Source organism: Lygodium microphyllum, chromosome 6 (genome assembly GCF_053477565.2).
Source record: "Lygodium microphyllum isolate KBCC chromosome 6, Lygodium_microphyllum_v1.1.10, whole genome shotgun sequence".
NCBI lineage: Eukaryota > Viridiplantae > Streptophyta > Polypodiopsida > Schizaeales > Lygodiaceae > Lygodium > Lygodium microphyllum.
This window is the reverse complement of record NC_141140.1, coordinates 8,013,925-8,030,535: the sequence shown is the minus strand read 5'-3', so window position 1 is coordinate 8,030,535 and position 16,611 is coordinate 8,013,925.

Genomic DNA, 16,611 nt, shown 5'->3' with positions numbered 1-16,611 from the left:
CATCAAGATTGAGGAGATTAATGTGATGCAACCTACCTGATGATCTTATATTGGTAGCCTCTTCCTTTGATGCTTCAAAATTGACTAATGCTTTGTCATGATATATTTATTATTAGTTGATAGATTTAGGGGCTTCCTTTCATATGATCCCTCATGACGAGTACGTTCACTCTTATCATATTATGATTTCACTACAAGATACATGCCTCATACCAACGTTCAAACCGATGTAAATGATCATCGAAAAATTTTCTAACGTTGTCACTAGAAATGTCGGTATAAACGTCTCTACAAAATTGTCGCACAAACCGTCTCTATTTGTATCACTAATAGTGACACAAATAGCAACGCACATAGTGACTATTTGTGACATGCATAGCAACGATGGCAATAGCGACACGTGCAGAGAAATTAGCAATGGCTACAGAGGGGAAAAAATTTCTAGTAGGGCACCAAGTTTCCATGCCACATATAGCACCATGTGCTCTATAATATTCAACAAAGGAATTACATATTGGGTACACAATGGCCATCAAGATGAGTGCAAAAATTACTTGAATCCACGAGGCTAATAATTCATAGAATAAGTACAAGACTAGTGATGAAAACTCATGACATTACATGGAACCATGGAGAGAGAGGAGAGATTAAAAAAACATGAAATTCTACTTGTAATTATCACAAGATATGATTTTATACAAAGGATAATAAGTATATCTCAGGAATAGTATATGGAAGATGCTTACATAGATTGTAGGATTAGAAAAAAATAGATTTGTGTCAAATTCAGCCTCAACTCATGTATGCCTTTGATTAATTCATCCATAGCATCACGTTTAAGAGGGGAACCAACAGGCATAACCGGTTGTTCTGCCATAGATAAATGCACATGGGCTACAATTTCAACCTCCTTCTGACCATTGATAGGTGTGGTGAGTGTCCCCCATCTTAATTTCATCCACTCTCTCTTTACCAACATATGCATTGCTTCAATTACATTAGCCCAATCTGATTTCATCCATGTTTCAGAAGAGGCATCTTCTAAACGATCAGTCACCTTCTCCTACAAGATAACATCTGCAGTCTTCAGATACAAATCAAATTTCTAATTTTCCAATGATTGCTCCTCCTCGACATCCAATTGTGCATACCAACTTTTAAATTCATGGAGCAAGGCTATAGCAGCCAACCCTTTATTGGGATTTTCAATCCAATCTCTAAATGTATTTTTAGTTACCAATCTTGCATCTTTCAAGAAAAACTCTTCTCTCAAAGCTTTCTTAAAAGCTACCCAATAAACATCTCTTATGTAACTCATCAATCCGATCATTTAATGCATGCATGGCCAAATGGGAGAAATACCGAGTCCATGCATACTGTGGTACCCCATGAAACAACATCTTTTCTTCATACAATCCGATGAAGGCCAAACATTTTGACCTTTCAACCACTTCAATTCTTGTCCCAGTGCCTGCAATGCATTCACAACTAAGGATCTAATTCTTTCTTCTTCCTACCGAGTTTGCATCTGTTGTTGTAACAATAATTGTTGCTATTGTTGTTGCTGCAACAAAAAAATCATCTATTGTAAAGCATAACCACCACTTGAACCAGCAAAATCCCCCATCTTTACACACCTACGCTATCGACTTTCATGTTAGGTTTACCACTGTCGGAGCATTTGGGGTCAAAAATCTATGGTGGGTGTAAGAGACAGCACGGTGAAGGGAGATTCAGGGAGAGGAGTAGGCGAAAGAGAAGGGGTTCAAAGAAATAAAAGATGTAGAAGAATACTCACAGAGGTGAAGCCTACCAGTTTAATTCTGCATTATGAGAACATAAATCTCTTGTAGACAAAAACGAGCAAAAAATAATACCTTCCTCTATGTTGCTTAGATTGCAAATTTGATGCTTCCATTGGCTCTGAAAGGGAGATAAAATACCAACACACCTTCAACACACCTGGCCAGAATTCAGCTAGATCACTTCTTCTTCATCCCCCATTTTGTCGTGCTGTTTACTACCTAAAAACTGCAATCACACGTCGCGCGATTTTGCCAATTCTTATTTTTACATAAAATCCTCCCAAAATGGTTGAAAGCTACATGCTTTCTTTTACATGTCATCCTATTCTAGAAGTTGGCTACAATTTTTGGATTTTTACAAGAGATAATATTAAAAATATCAAAATTTGGCCAAACTTGTCCAAAAATCTAGTATTTTTGAACCATCCACACTATGAAAACTAATATTAATGACTAATATGGCATTGGCTCTCTAGATCAATAAGAAAGCCACACTCTAGAGTTTTTCACACTATGTGTGCATAGCAACACGACAACATACTATTCCTTAGATGTACTTATCATCATTTGTATAAAATCGCATATTGCGATAATTTCAGATAGAATTTCATGTTTGTTTTGACTCTTTTGTCTATCCATGGTTCCATTTAATGTCATGAGTTGTCATCACTAGTCTTGTACTTATTCTATGAATTATCAGTCTTGTGGGTTTTTGGCCTTGTCTTGACGACCATTACGTATCCAATTGCTTTGTAGAATACTATATAGTACATGGTGCTATGTGTGGCAAGGTAGCAAGTTGGCCTACCACAATTTTTTTTCATCTGTAACCGTCACTATTAATGTCATTGATTTCTCTACACATGTCGCTATTGCCATCGCAAACTATTGCTATTTGTGTTGCTATATGTGTCACAAATGTGATGCATATAACGACACAAATAGCGATGGTTTTTGCAACGATTTGTAGATACGCTCATACTAATGATTTTAGTGACCATGGGGGCAATTTTTTTAATGAACATTTGTGTCACTTTGAACGTCGATATGAGGCTTGTATCTTGTAGTGAATAAAATCTCTACTCACTTTGAACTCACCTGTGAATAGTGTTATAACAAAGATATGTTTTCTACTCAAAAGAGTATCCAATATAAATATATATTTCAGTTTTTTTATCAAGCTTCTTCCAAAGATCATGTGACACATGAACATATGCAATACAGCCAAACACTTTCAAGTGTGATACATCAGGATTTTTGCCTATAAAGTATTTTTCGGGGTCATCCCATGAATTGCAATTGTGGGAGTTTTATTCATAATATAGACAGCAGGTTGAACAACTTTATAATAAAAATGTTATGGCATATTCTTTTTAGCCACTATCAATGCATGTGCAACTTCTGTAATATGCTTATTTTTTCTTTTTCCAATTGCATTTTTCTATGGGATATACCTCCAAGTAAACTCTCTTTATCCCATGAGCCCTCAAGAAGCCACTAAACTCATTAGAGAGGTACTCTCCCCTCCATCCGATCTTGGATACTTAACTTTCAACCTTGTTTCTGTTTCAACACACACCTTGAAAGATTTGAAGTGGTCAAATACATCACTTTTTTCCCTCATAAAAATCATCAATAAATGTGACAAAGTATTTGTTGCCACCAAGGGATGCATTCTATGTAGACCCCTAAACATTTGTATGTATTATATCAGGTATATTTTTTCTCACATCTCTATCATGCAAAAAGGGTTGTCATGTCTGCTTACCAAACCGGCCTGCTTCACACACTTTATGACATTCCGCAACTCTTAAAGCAAGAAACCCTATAACCAATCCTTTGGACTACATTAATTTCAGCCTTTGCATATTTGCATGCTCACTACATTTATGTATACTCAATGCGTTTATGCTATATTTCAATATCTGCTACTCCTTTTTCGTTTAGCATACACATCAACATTCCTTGCAGGAATTCCAACATCTAAAGTGAACATGCGGCCAACTCTACTTCTGTAACGTGTCCACTTGTATCTTCAGGACACGTCTTAGCAGTCCATCGGAAAGGATGTCTAGAAAGCTCCGCCGGGCACTCCCATGGAATGTTACGGGGTTTGCAATCTAGGGCTTTCCGTGTCTGCCATACGGAAGTATTCCGGCCGTTCCCACTTAGGATCCTCCTAAATTAGGGTTTTCCTTATTGGTCATTTCCTAATGACAACTAGCACTACAACAGAAACGAGGCATAGATGCGCATGTTAGACACGCAAAGTCGAGCGCGTCTATCATAGCATCTATAAGCGCGTGTAAATGTGCGTGTAAATAGACGCGACTTTTGCGTCTATATATTTGTGCAAATAGATACGCTTATACACACAAAAATAGACGCACACGTCAAAATTCAAATCATACTTAAATCATTTCTTTTCAAACTACGCCTTTCCTTTCCTACGTTTTTTGCGGTTCTGAAGCTTGAGTTTAGCCAACATGCAGTCTCTTCATGCCTCACCAACTCATGACTCACCTCTTCTTTCATTTCAAACACACAAGGGAAAAAGGAAAGCCAAGGAGAGGAAGAAAGAACGTGTATTTAGGATTTGTGTATTTAGGATTTGTGATTCCATTATGTATTGCATTTTGTAAATCAATGATGGTGGTCGTCTACCAAAATCAGCCGACCAAGCGCATCTGATAGCACGTCTACATCTCAGTGTAGATGTAGATATAGACACGAAAAATGTTTCTCTGGGGGCGCGTCTTTGAGCGCGTGTGAGGGTGCGTGTGCTCTGCAGTGTACACGCGAGGATACACGCGTTGACAGACGCCCACAGAGACGCAGGTATAGACGCACACAGAGACACAAGTATAGACGCTGTATATAATATGTTTTATCTACATTGGGTAATATGATTTTTCTTGTGTAGATGTGGAATCCTGGATCCTCTAGTACCCCATTCAACAAGGAGCAATTCATGGGGGAGATGACCAATTATCTTGATCACCCTCCCACTCTGCAGATGAGGATTTCAGTGTGATGTCTAGGACACCTATCACATCTTTGCCTACACAGGGATCAGCTAAGGTACATGGATCGGCCGAAGCACGTACATCTGCAGAGGCACGTGTATCGAGTGAGGTAGAGGGTAGTGCACGTCGAGGGAGGAGGGAGAGTGGTGCGGGAGGACGAGGAGGTCAAGGGCTTTGTGGGGGTTGCCTAGGTGGTGGCTCTCGATCACCCTCACCGGAAAATGAGAGAGATGAGCCTCCATAAATGTACTACTCTATCACTGATGTTGGTGGTATCTTGTATGACTTCGAGGGGAGGAAAGTGATAGCATACTTGAGGAGTGTCGTGTATGCCACATACAAAGATTGCATGATTCCCTTCAAGCACCAAAAAAATGGTTTGTGGCAAGAGGTGCTGCGGGTAGTACATATAAGGTACCCTAAATCTCGAGAATTCACGATTCTCAGATGATTGGGGACGGTCAAAGGTGAGAGATGCGCTTCATAACAAGAGGTCTCACCTTATGACGCGTGCCAAGGAGTCATTGCGGAGATAAGAGCAGGGGCGCCCTCGATATGGCCAACCACCCAATTGCCACCGCAAGGAGTGGAAAGAGGCCAAGAAGAGAGCAACGGAGAAAATGACAAGTTGCCAGCATGCAGAGGCGCGACGTATCTAGATGGCAACCATGGGATCGTCGCATTATGGATCGGGTGGCAGGGAGTCATGGGAGGCTGAGTTTGTAAGTATTATTTGATTTTTTAAAAAAATTAAATATTGTAATTTGTTTCACTTCATTATGTAGTGTGTTTTAATACGTTGTATGTTCAAATTGTTTTGTAGTTCCATATCGTTGGTAGGATGCCTACTCCTAGAGAGTTAGGCTACCATCGAGGTCATAACCAGGCGTCCACTTAGCAGCATTTCTACGAGGAGGGACTCATCACGGAGGAGCAATATAATCGCGCCATGAGGATTCCACCACCAGAAGAGGTATGTTTTATTTTTTACATGAAAAGTATAGATAACTCTAATTTATTGTTTATAATGGTATTTATATACTTTAATCCTTTGTGTAGGCGAACCCTGATGTAGTTGAGGATAGCGAAGGGGGGACTAGCAGTAGCGGTGGTGGCAACGGCAATGGCACAGGTAGTGGTGGTGGTAGCGATGATGATGCCTCTTTTGAGGAGATATAGAGGAGCCCCATGCATGCATGTCTCCCCTTGGCTTGTAATTTTCATTTTTGATATGTATTACTTTCAGCTACTAGTGCTTGCGACCATGACATCACAAGCATTAGAACTCATAATGTAAAAATGTTTCATCTATATGTATGAAATTTCGTGTGCTACATATATTGTTTTGTTTTCAGTATCCAATCTTCGAAATAATCTTTCTCTGTTTTCCCTAAGTATACAATTTGATGTTGATGGGGGGAAAAAAACTAGAGAGCATGTGGCTTTGCACATGCTCTCTGATTTTTTTTTCATACCTCTGTTTTGCGCGTCTATCAGCGCGTCTAAATTGCAGGATAAATGCTCGTCTATTCTCGTTAAAAACTTTCAGAGTAAACGCGGTTTTAGACGTGTAGATACGCGTGTGTATAGACGCACAATATGAATATATCCACTTTTTTATAAATATGATTATATATTTATGTAGCGCGTTTATACGCGCGTCTATAGGCGCATTTATACGCGCGTGTAACTCTGATCATAAGCGCGCTTTTAGACGCGAATTTGTAGACGCGAAAATAGAAACGTTAATAAACGCGCCCAACATTTTTTTTCACAATTCAAATATTGCGTCTACAAGTGCGTCTATGGAGCCTTTTTGTTGTAGTGTAGCGTCGGACCCAAGCGAACAACTTTACGCAGAAACGCCAGGTCCGAAGCAGATTCATGCTGTACTTGGTTCAAGGAGAATGGAAAATGAGAGGGATGCAAAGCTCAACCTCTCTGCCATAAGGCATAGTCCCATTTTGTTCCCCTAAAACAGCGTAAATCGGGATCAGTCATAACTTTAGGTCAACGCATTTGTTGTTCGTGTTCTTCGATGATCTTCTGGCTGTCCATCATGATTCGAGAAAAGTTCCCGACCAACCGGGACAACCCATCTATAGGATGGACCTATGGCCACATCCTCTGCACTTTCCTCGAGTTGTTTTAGTTATTTAATTACCTAGCACATTTACTTGGACATGTAACAATCAGCTTCTTTAATTAACTCGTTAAGCACTGGTTCTTTCATGTAATCATATCACTTGACATAGGAAAACAATGTCAAACAAATTCCTTATTAACAGGTTATCATATTTATCTTTGAAATACAAAAGTACAGCCCATAGGCTTATCCACAATCTGCCCGAAGGCTATCCAGCAATCCACAGGGATTACCAATCCAAGTTTCCACTCGTAGACTAATATGCAGGCCTCGAGATCAAATCCCGAGTCGCGTTAGCCTCTTGTGCAAGGCCCGAAAGGCAAGGGATTTATGGCCAGAGCCCCCTCTAGCACCCAAGCATCCTCCTGCTCCAAGTAGCACTCAATGGAGAGACCTCTCGCGGCGGGTTCGGTCCACTTTCCCGGCGCGGTTAACAACCCCCTTAGTTAGTGTCAGACAGGCAGTCGGGGGTAACTGAAGCTGCCTCCCCCTTCAGGCCTTCAACCTGAAGTATTAGATATCCATTTATCTTTTAATTCATTGATCATACAAAGCCAAACAATGCTCTTAAGTCTGTAACAAGCACAAACATTTCCATTAATCTTTTTTGTTGGCAAACTGTTAAGGAATGAATCCTTCCTTTCCAATGTGTCCAGCACTCGATCCAGGATGGCTTGCAACTTGGCAAGATCCCCTATATCCTGGATTAGGGCGTACCCTATTAACCCAACTTGATCAAACCTTAAGTTCATAGGTTATTTCAGTTTATCGGCTCGTCTTTAGCTTCCAAACAATTTTCTTTACTCAAGAAGATGCTATATTAGGATGATTATTCATCCTCTTGCAAGATAACTTGCGTAAGGGCCTGCCAACCTCATTGCGAGAATTTGGCCATTCCCTTGTGATCCAATCACAAAATCATATGACTCCGCACATGCTGCGCTAGTGTTGCATCGAACTATGAGACTTATTCTACTCATTGAATGGAGTCACGAAACAATCTGTTCCTGATTACATTAGGCTGACGCCGTTAGTCCTAGGGTTCCAAGTTCCATCTTGTAAGATTCTTAGGGACAAACCCTAGCTCACTTTCCAAATATGTTTCACTGTCCCTACATTTCGGTGAATGTGGGCAAGTATTTAGGATATAGGAGTTTCAGTTTTAGCAATACGTAACTATTAGGTTACGTATTAATTCCTAGTGAATTTTTTGGAATTTAACTCATTCTAAATGAGTACTCTGGGGTTTAGGTGTTTAGGTTTGTGCCAATTTGTTTAACTCTTGAAGATAGTTACATTAACATTTCACAAACACATGACTCGTTGTCTATGCGTAAATTGATTTTTCAACCTTAACTTATCGATTAAGGTCAGGCATAGGTTAGGTTAATTCACCTAATCTTCCTATAACTTGCGAACAAAATTCATGCTAAACAAGCAACCTTCTACTTGATAGTTTATGCAGTTGACAAACGATAATTGCCTAGTGTTATGCATCGTAAGAATCATTTCATGCCTTGCACTTTCCTAAGGATTCCTAGCACTTTCCATGATGATCCAATTTGCGAAGAGGATATGGGTTAATAATGCGATATGCAGTTCATACTTCCATGTTTAAATGAGGTATACTATTTTAATTCTGTTCTATAACAATGGACATTAATCCAATTTTAATTCATTACACTGCATAAAGCTATTTACTATTTATGCGGCCTTTATTTTGCTTGTTTTATTGAAAATATTAATGATTAAATTTCTCCGTCGTGAGCTGATTTTTCTAAAGCATTTAAGATGAAAAATGCATCCTATTTCCAACAATTATCCCTTTGCACGATTGAGTTATAACGATACCAAATAAAAATGATGAAGGAAAACCTGGACTTGGGGTGAGATGTCCACGCGGATGCTAGGAGACGACCCTCCTGTGGCTGCGCCTTGGGATTTCTTAGGAGGCATCGCGAATGCCGTCTTTCTGTCATGGATGCAGCTTTACAACTCTTTTTTTTTTTAAATTCCACCGTGGCTCCCTTTTTCGATAACTTGCACCGTCCGTTGAAAGCAGGTTTAGAAGGCTTCCTTCTTGAAGTAGGGATTTCGAAAAGGGGGTGTTTTAGAATCTTTCACGAATAAGGCCCATTAAAGCCATGGGGAATGCTTAATGGCCTTAAAAAGACTCACACGAACGGGGGGAAAAAAGGTGTAAAACAAAAGGGAGTATAAGGGTCCTTAGGGAGGAAATTTCGTGGATGGGTGTTATATGCAAGGGCACATGAAGGCTTTGAAATTCTCGGGGGGGGGGGGGGGGGGGGGGGGGGGTAGGGGTTGTTTTGACAATCCCTTACGAACCTCGGCTAGGAGGGAGAAGAAAAAAGGACATGAAAGGCCTAAGGGGTTTTAAAACACGGTGAAGGAAAAGGCCCTTTGGGGTAACCTTTTATGGGGGGGGAAAGGCCCTAAGGGAGCCTTAGAGAGGAATTTTTAAGGGGGTAAACAAGAGGGTATAGAAAGGGCCTAAGGAGCCCTAAGGGGAAATTTCCAAGGGGGGGAAAAGTAACCTTAAAGGAAAAACCTTTTGGAAGGGAAAAAAAACCTAAGGGAGCCCTTAGAGAGATTTATGAACACGGGGTGACAAGGGACCTTTAAGGTCAAAGCTTTTTGGGGGGGAAAGGGGGCTTTATAAAGCCCTAAGGAGGGGAATTTTAAGGGGGGGGAAAAGTGGCCTTAAAGGCTATAGGACAGGGGCTCAAAGGGCCTTAGAGGAAAAATTGGAGGGGGGGGTTAGTCCAAAGGCCCACAGGAAGGGGACCTAAGGTAGCACAACCTTGGAAGTTTCCAAGGCTTCCTGGAAAGCCATGTGGGGGGGGAAGAAATGATTCCCCTAGGCGAATACCAACGGCGGCCAGGGAAGGCACGTGGGGGGGGGGGTGGGGGGAAACAGCATATTCGGCGGCATGCTGGCGGCGGCTGCTGGACTGGCACAGCAGCTCATGGCTCCCCAGGGCGGACTAGCGTAGATTAGGCGGCTCCTCCTTGGCACATGTGATGATGGGCCTCTCCTCCGCTCGATGAAATGGTCACTCTCCTACAGAGCATTAATGGCAGCGCCTCCTCCCACAAAGCCTTCTCTCTCCCACTCGCAGTATATCCCTATACAACATCGTCCCCCTTCAATATATATAGGGGAGGGGATAAGATCCTCCCTCCCCACGCATGGATGGGCATGCCCCATTGCCTAGGAAAGCTCCAGCAACTTGCTATTCCCCTCTTCCTCTAGCTCGACAGTCGGCTGGAGGAGAGGGGAAATAATTTAAAAAAAATTGCTTAAACAAAAGAATTTTCCAATTCATTTATCCTCTATTGAGGTAGTTCACGCGTGCTTGCGCCTTCAGGATATTACATTCTCTCCCCCTTGGAGGAATCGAGATGTCCTCATCTCGAGATAAACTGGGGATATTGATGGTTGAGACTGCCTTCATCTATCCAAGTGGCATCCTCTTCGGTATAATCTTTCTACTGAACAAGGCATTCTCTCAAGGTTCTGGATCTCAATTGTCTCTCCCTAACATCTAAGATCCTGTCAGGCCTTAGTTCAAGGACTCCTTGACTAGGCATTACAACTTGTTGGTCATCAAGTACATGCTTAGGATTAGGTATATACTTCTTCAATAGGTTGATATGGAATACATTATGAACCTTTAGGTTCTCAGGAAGTTGCAGTTTATAAGCATTAGGTCCTAGGCATTTATGGATCTTGTAAGGTCCACAATACCTTGGACTTAGCTTTTTCCAATCTCCTAAGGATAGGGAACTCTTCTTAGGGCGTACGTGAATGAAGACCATGTCTCCTTCTTTGAAGACTCTCTCTTGACGTTTCAAATCCGCGTAGGCCTTCTGTCTATCCTTGGCAGCTTGGATGTCTTGTCTTATTGACTTTATTTTGTCATCCATCTCTTCCAACATCTGCCTTGAAGCTTCAACCCTTAAGGTTGGATCTGAGAAGTTTAGGGGACTTCGACAGTCATGACTATACAATGCTTGGAAAGGGGTCATCTGAATGCTTTGTTGGTAAGAAGCATTGTAGGCAAATTCAACCAAAGGCAAGTATTGAATCCACCTCTTCGGCTCACGATAGCAGTATGCCCTAAGCATATCCTCGATGACTTGATTTACTCGCTCTATTTGGCTATCCATTTGGGGGTGGTAAGCGGTGCTAAAGCAGAGTTGAGTCCCAATGGCTTCAAAGATAGCTCTCCAGAAGTGTGATGTGAAGAGAGAATCACGATCACTAATGATTCTTCTTGGTAGCCCATGTAGCTTGAATATCTCCTTGATAAACAATCTTGCAATGTCTGAGGCTTTATAGTTTGTCCTTATTGGAATAAGGTATGCAACCTTAGTAAGCATGTCAACCACAACCATGATGGAGTTGTATCCTCCCTGAACTTGGGGTAGGCCAACAACAAAATCCATACTGATGAATTCCCATTTTATTTGGGGAATGTCAAGCGGTTGTAGCTTCCTTGGCATCTTGACATGTTCGGTTTTGATATGTTGACAAGACAAACAGTCGGTGACGTATTTGAGAACATCACCTTTAAGCCTCTCCCAATGGTAGCTTTTCCTAACTATATTGAGAGTCTTGGCATAGCCAAGATGTCCTGAGAAAGGAAATCATGAGCTTCCCACAATATCTTCTGCTTAAGTGACTAGCTTGCTGGTATACATAGCCTTGTTCTATAGTAGACAAGTCCACTATTAATAGAGAATTCATGATACTTAGCCTACAACTTTTGGTTCTCATCCTTGATAGAGATCTCCCTTAGCATTGTTTGGTAGTCCGGATCATGGCATGCATCCTCTCTAGCTAACTCAAGTATAGGATTGTTTGGCATAGATACTTTTTGTAGCTAGAGATTTGGCTGTTGATGGATTTTGCAAGATTAGGGAATTAAGGAATGCCTTGCGACTAAGTGCATCGGCAACTACATTCTCTTTTCTTGGTCGGTACTTGATTTCAAAGTCATACTCCTCCAACACTTCAATCCACCGACGTTGCCTCATGTTGAGCTCATTCTGGGTAAAGATCCATTTGAGACTCTTATGGTTAGTTACTAGAGTAAACTTATTACCAATAGATAGTGTCTCCAAAGCTTTAGAGCATGGATGACAGCTAGCAATTCCAGGTCATGAGTAGCATAATTCTTCTCATGACTCTTCAATTTCCTTGAAGAGTATGCTACAGGATGACCTTCCTGCATGAGCACACATCCCAAGGTAAGTGTGCTAGCATCAGTTACTACCTCGAACTCCTTATTGAGGTTTGGAAGTTTTAGGATAGATGCTGATACCAAACTTTGCTTCAATCTGTCGAAGCTATTTTGTTCCGGAGTTGACTATGCAATGGAAGTTTGCTTCTTTAGTAAGTTCGTTAGAGGTGCTGCAATCAAAGCATAGTTTTTTATGAAGACCCTATACCATCCTGTCAATCCAAGAAAGCTGCGTATTTCTTTGACAGATGTTGGTATTAGCCATTCTAGCACATCTCTGACCTTGGCTGGGTTCACTGAGATTCCTTCCGTTGATACGATGAAACCCAGATATTCAATCTAACATTTGAAAAATGCGCACTTCTTTATCTTAGCATACAGTTTATGTGCCGTCATTGTCTCAAGGACAATCCGAAGTTGGGGTTCATGATCTTCTTCCTGTTTAGAATAGACTAAAGTGTCGTTGAAGAAGACAAGCACGAAATCATCATGATATGGCCTAAAGATATCCTGCATTAACCTGTTGAAGGTGGCAGGTGCATTCGTAAGTCCAAATGACATAACTAGGAATTCAAAGTGCCCATATCTTGTATTGAAGGCTGTCTTGGGGATATCTTCTTCCTTGATCCATATCTGATAGTAACCTGACCTAAGGTCAATCTTGGAGAAGATCATTGCACCCTGAAGACGATCAAGAAGCTCATCTATTTTGGGAATAGGGTACTTGTTCTTGACTGTTGATTGATTCAATCCTCGGTAATCAATACATAGTGGAAGTGTTCCATCTTTCTTTTTCTGGAACAGTACTAGAGCTCCCCATGGTGAGCTGTTAGGACGGATGTAGCCCTGTTCTAGAAGTTGCTTGAGTTGTTCCTTTAGCTCAATTGCTTTAGGTATGGACATTCTATAAGGTCTCTTTGCAATTCATGCAGCTCTTGGTACTAGCTTAATCTCATGATCCACTTCTCTTTGAGGCGGGAGTTCTGTCAACTCTTCACAGAATACGTCCGCATATTCCTTTAGCCAAGAAGGTCCTTCACTAGACTCTTGCTTCTGATCTAACTTGTTGAGTTTGATCAAGTAGACAGGTAATCCTTTCCTGACTCCTTTTATGATCCGAGATGCTTTGGCCAGTTGGATTTTTGGCACTCTAGCCTCACCTTGAGTTTTGACTAATTTCCTTTCAGAGTTCCGAAAGGAAACTTGACCCTTTCCACAATGAATGTGGGCGTCATTAGGCTTAAGCCAATCCATTCCGAGTAGGTACTCATGGATACCTAAATTCATGACTCTGAATTTGACCGAAGTATTCTTTCCTCCCAGAAAGAATTCCACCTTAGCAGTTCGCCTGGTACAAGTAACCTCATGACCATTTGCCAATTCCACAAGCAAGGTAGGTGCTTCTACTGTGGCTATTCCTAATCTTTTTGCACAAGCTGGTGAGATAAAGGAATGTGTACTGCCACAATCAATCAAGGTCTTGAAACTTTTACCCTTGATAGTTCGACGGTGTCTGAATCACCGAGAACTGGCGATTCGGGCCTTTCTTGTGTAGAACAGCATGGATTGTTGCCCTTTCAAACTCTGCTTCCATGGTTTGATCTTCTTCTTCTTCTTCTTTGCACATTTGCCTATTGGCAACGCAGGCGATTCTTCCTCTGCCTCAGGTAGTGGCTCCTTGACCACGGCCCATTCCTTGGAAAGGTGCTTGGCGATGTCCTCCTCCAAGTTTGGGACATTTCCTCTTGAAGTGACCGGGTTCGTTGCAGTGGAAACAACGGAGGTTCGGCCATTGCTTTGAGTAGGAACAAAGTTGTTGACATTATTAGTCCTTGCTTTCTTTCTTTGTCCCTGATTATGACCTTGAACTCTCTTCATTTGATGTGTGAATGCTCCTCTGTTCAGGTCATTATAAGACCAAGTTTTGTTACCCCTTACTCTAGCCTGCACCTCCTGAATTATAGGCGCAGCTTGAATGAGAGCGTCCTGAAGATCTGATGGATGTATAGATTCGAGACAGGTATTTACTAGTGGATTTAAACCAGCACAAAATTTGGACACCTCCTGTGTCATGTCCATCTGTGGTGCATACTTAAGAAGTGAGATGAATTTAGAGTAGTATGCGTCAAGAGTGAGCCCCAGTTGTTTTAGCTCATAGAACTTATTCATTTTATGCGTGCGATATGCAGGTGGTAAGTATCTTCCCTGCACATCTTTCTTCAGCTTCTCCCAGGTAACGGATCCCTCCGTGATCCCTTGATCCCTGCACCATTGCTTCCACCAAATCCTAGCTTCACCGGTGAGCTTTAGCTTGCAAGGCATAGCCTGATTGGCGGGTGCAGTACCGGCTGCTTTGAAGTAATCCTCCATGGATTCAATCCAAATTTCAGCATCTGCTTGGACGAACCTGCCTCTCCTGTTAAATTCGGGCGGCTTAATCTGCTTGAGAAGAAACTTCTTCTTCTAGATTATAGTAGTACTGGATGTAGGAGGAAAACTAGGAACCTATACCTAGAGTTGTGTCTGGATAAAGGTTTCTTAATGTTATTGATTTATATTACATCTTCAATTCCGCTATCACCCAAGCAATCTAACCACTTAAATTTTTATCAATTCTCATGCGCAATCAGACATTGATAAAAAGAAGTCTTATTGGTATTTATATGGGCATAGCTCTTTCGGAATACAACATTTCTGGCGAAGATAAGCGAACTGTTACATTTAATTTGGGGAGAACAACGTTGTATTACATCTATCTACAGGAACTGTATAATAGTATGGTTTCGGGTCATGGATCTTCAGGAATCGATAAGTCATTGGAAGTTCAAGGTATCCTTTCCTTTGGAACCCATTCTTCTCATGGCACCCCAACACTTTAATCATGTCGGCGGGGATCACACGGGTTACTTCCTCATACACATATGAGTTCATCTCAACCTTTCCACCTCGAATATGTAAAGTTGAGTTTACATGAGCTTCCACAAAAATGAACAGCTTCACGACTTTCAAGTCTTCCAACCACTTGATCCTTTTTAGGTTGGTTTGTAGGTAAGCAAACCGGTGGATGGCTATATAGTAGATTCCTGAGGCACCCGTCCATTTTCATTCCATGTACAAAGGTGATGGATTATAGATTTGCTCCAGGATGTTCATCATCTCAACCCTTTGTCGATAATGTGGAGAATGCATTGCAGTCATAAACATGATTCGAAAGACTAAGAACTTGTTCCACGTTCGTAATTTTGGAAGACAGCATTGGAAGTAAGGAAATGTTTGGAACAGCAACATTTGCTTCACTTCATCTTATTAATATTTCATAAAAACAATTCCATTCGTTGATTGGCTCTGATACCAACTGTAACGTGTCCACTTGTATCTTCAGGACACGTCTTAGCAGACCACCGGACAGGATGTCTAGAAAGCTCCGCCCGACACTCCCATGGAATGTTACGAGGTTTGCGATCTAGGGCTTTCCGCGTCTGCCACGTAGCGGAAGTATTTCGGCGGTTCCCACTTAGCATCGACCTGAATTAGGGTTTTCCTTATTGGTCATTTCCTAACGGAAACTAGCGTCGGACCCAAGCGAACTACTTTACGCAGAAACGCCAGGTCCGAAGCAGATTCACGCATCACTTGGTTCAAGGAGAATGGGAAACGAGAGGGATGCAAAGCTCAACCTCTCTGCCATAAGGCATAGTCCCATTCCGTTCCCCTAAAACAGCATAAATCGGGATCACTCATAACTCTAAGTCAACGCATTTGTTATTCGTGTTCTTTGACAATCTTCTAGCTATCCATCGTGATTCCAGAAAAGTTCTCGGCCAACCGGGACCATCCATCCGTAGGACGGACCTATGGCCACATCCTCTGTACTTTTCTCAATTTGTTTTAGTTATTTAATTACCTAGCATCTTTAGTTGGACATGTAACAATCAGCTTCTTTAATTAACCCGTTAGGCACTGGTTCTTTCACGTAATCATATCACTTGACATAGAAAAACAATGTCAAATAAGTTTCTTATTAATAGGTTATCATATTTATCTTTGAAATACAAAAGTCCAGCCCGTAGGCTTATCCACAATCCGCCCGAAGGCTATCCAACAATCCACAGGGATTAGCAATCCAAGTTTTCGCCCGTAGACTAGTATATGGGCCTCGAGATCCAATCCCGAGTCACGTTAGCCTCTTGTGCAAGGCTGGGAAGGTGATGGATTTACGGCCAGAGTCCCCTCTAGCACCCAAGCATCCTCCTGCTCCAAGTAGCGCTCAACAGAGAGACCTTTCGCGGTGGGTTCGGTCCACTTTCTCGGCACGGTTAACAACCCCCTTGGTTAGGGTTAGGCAGGCAGTTGGGGGTAATTGAAGC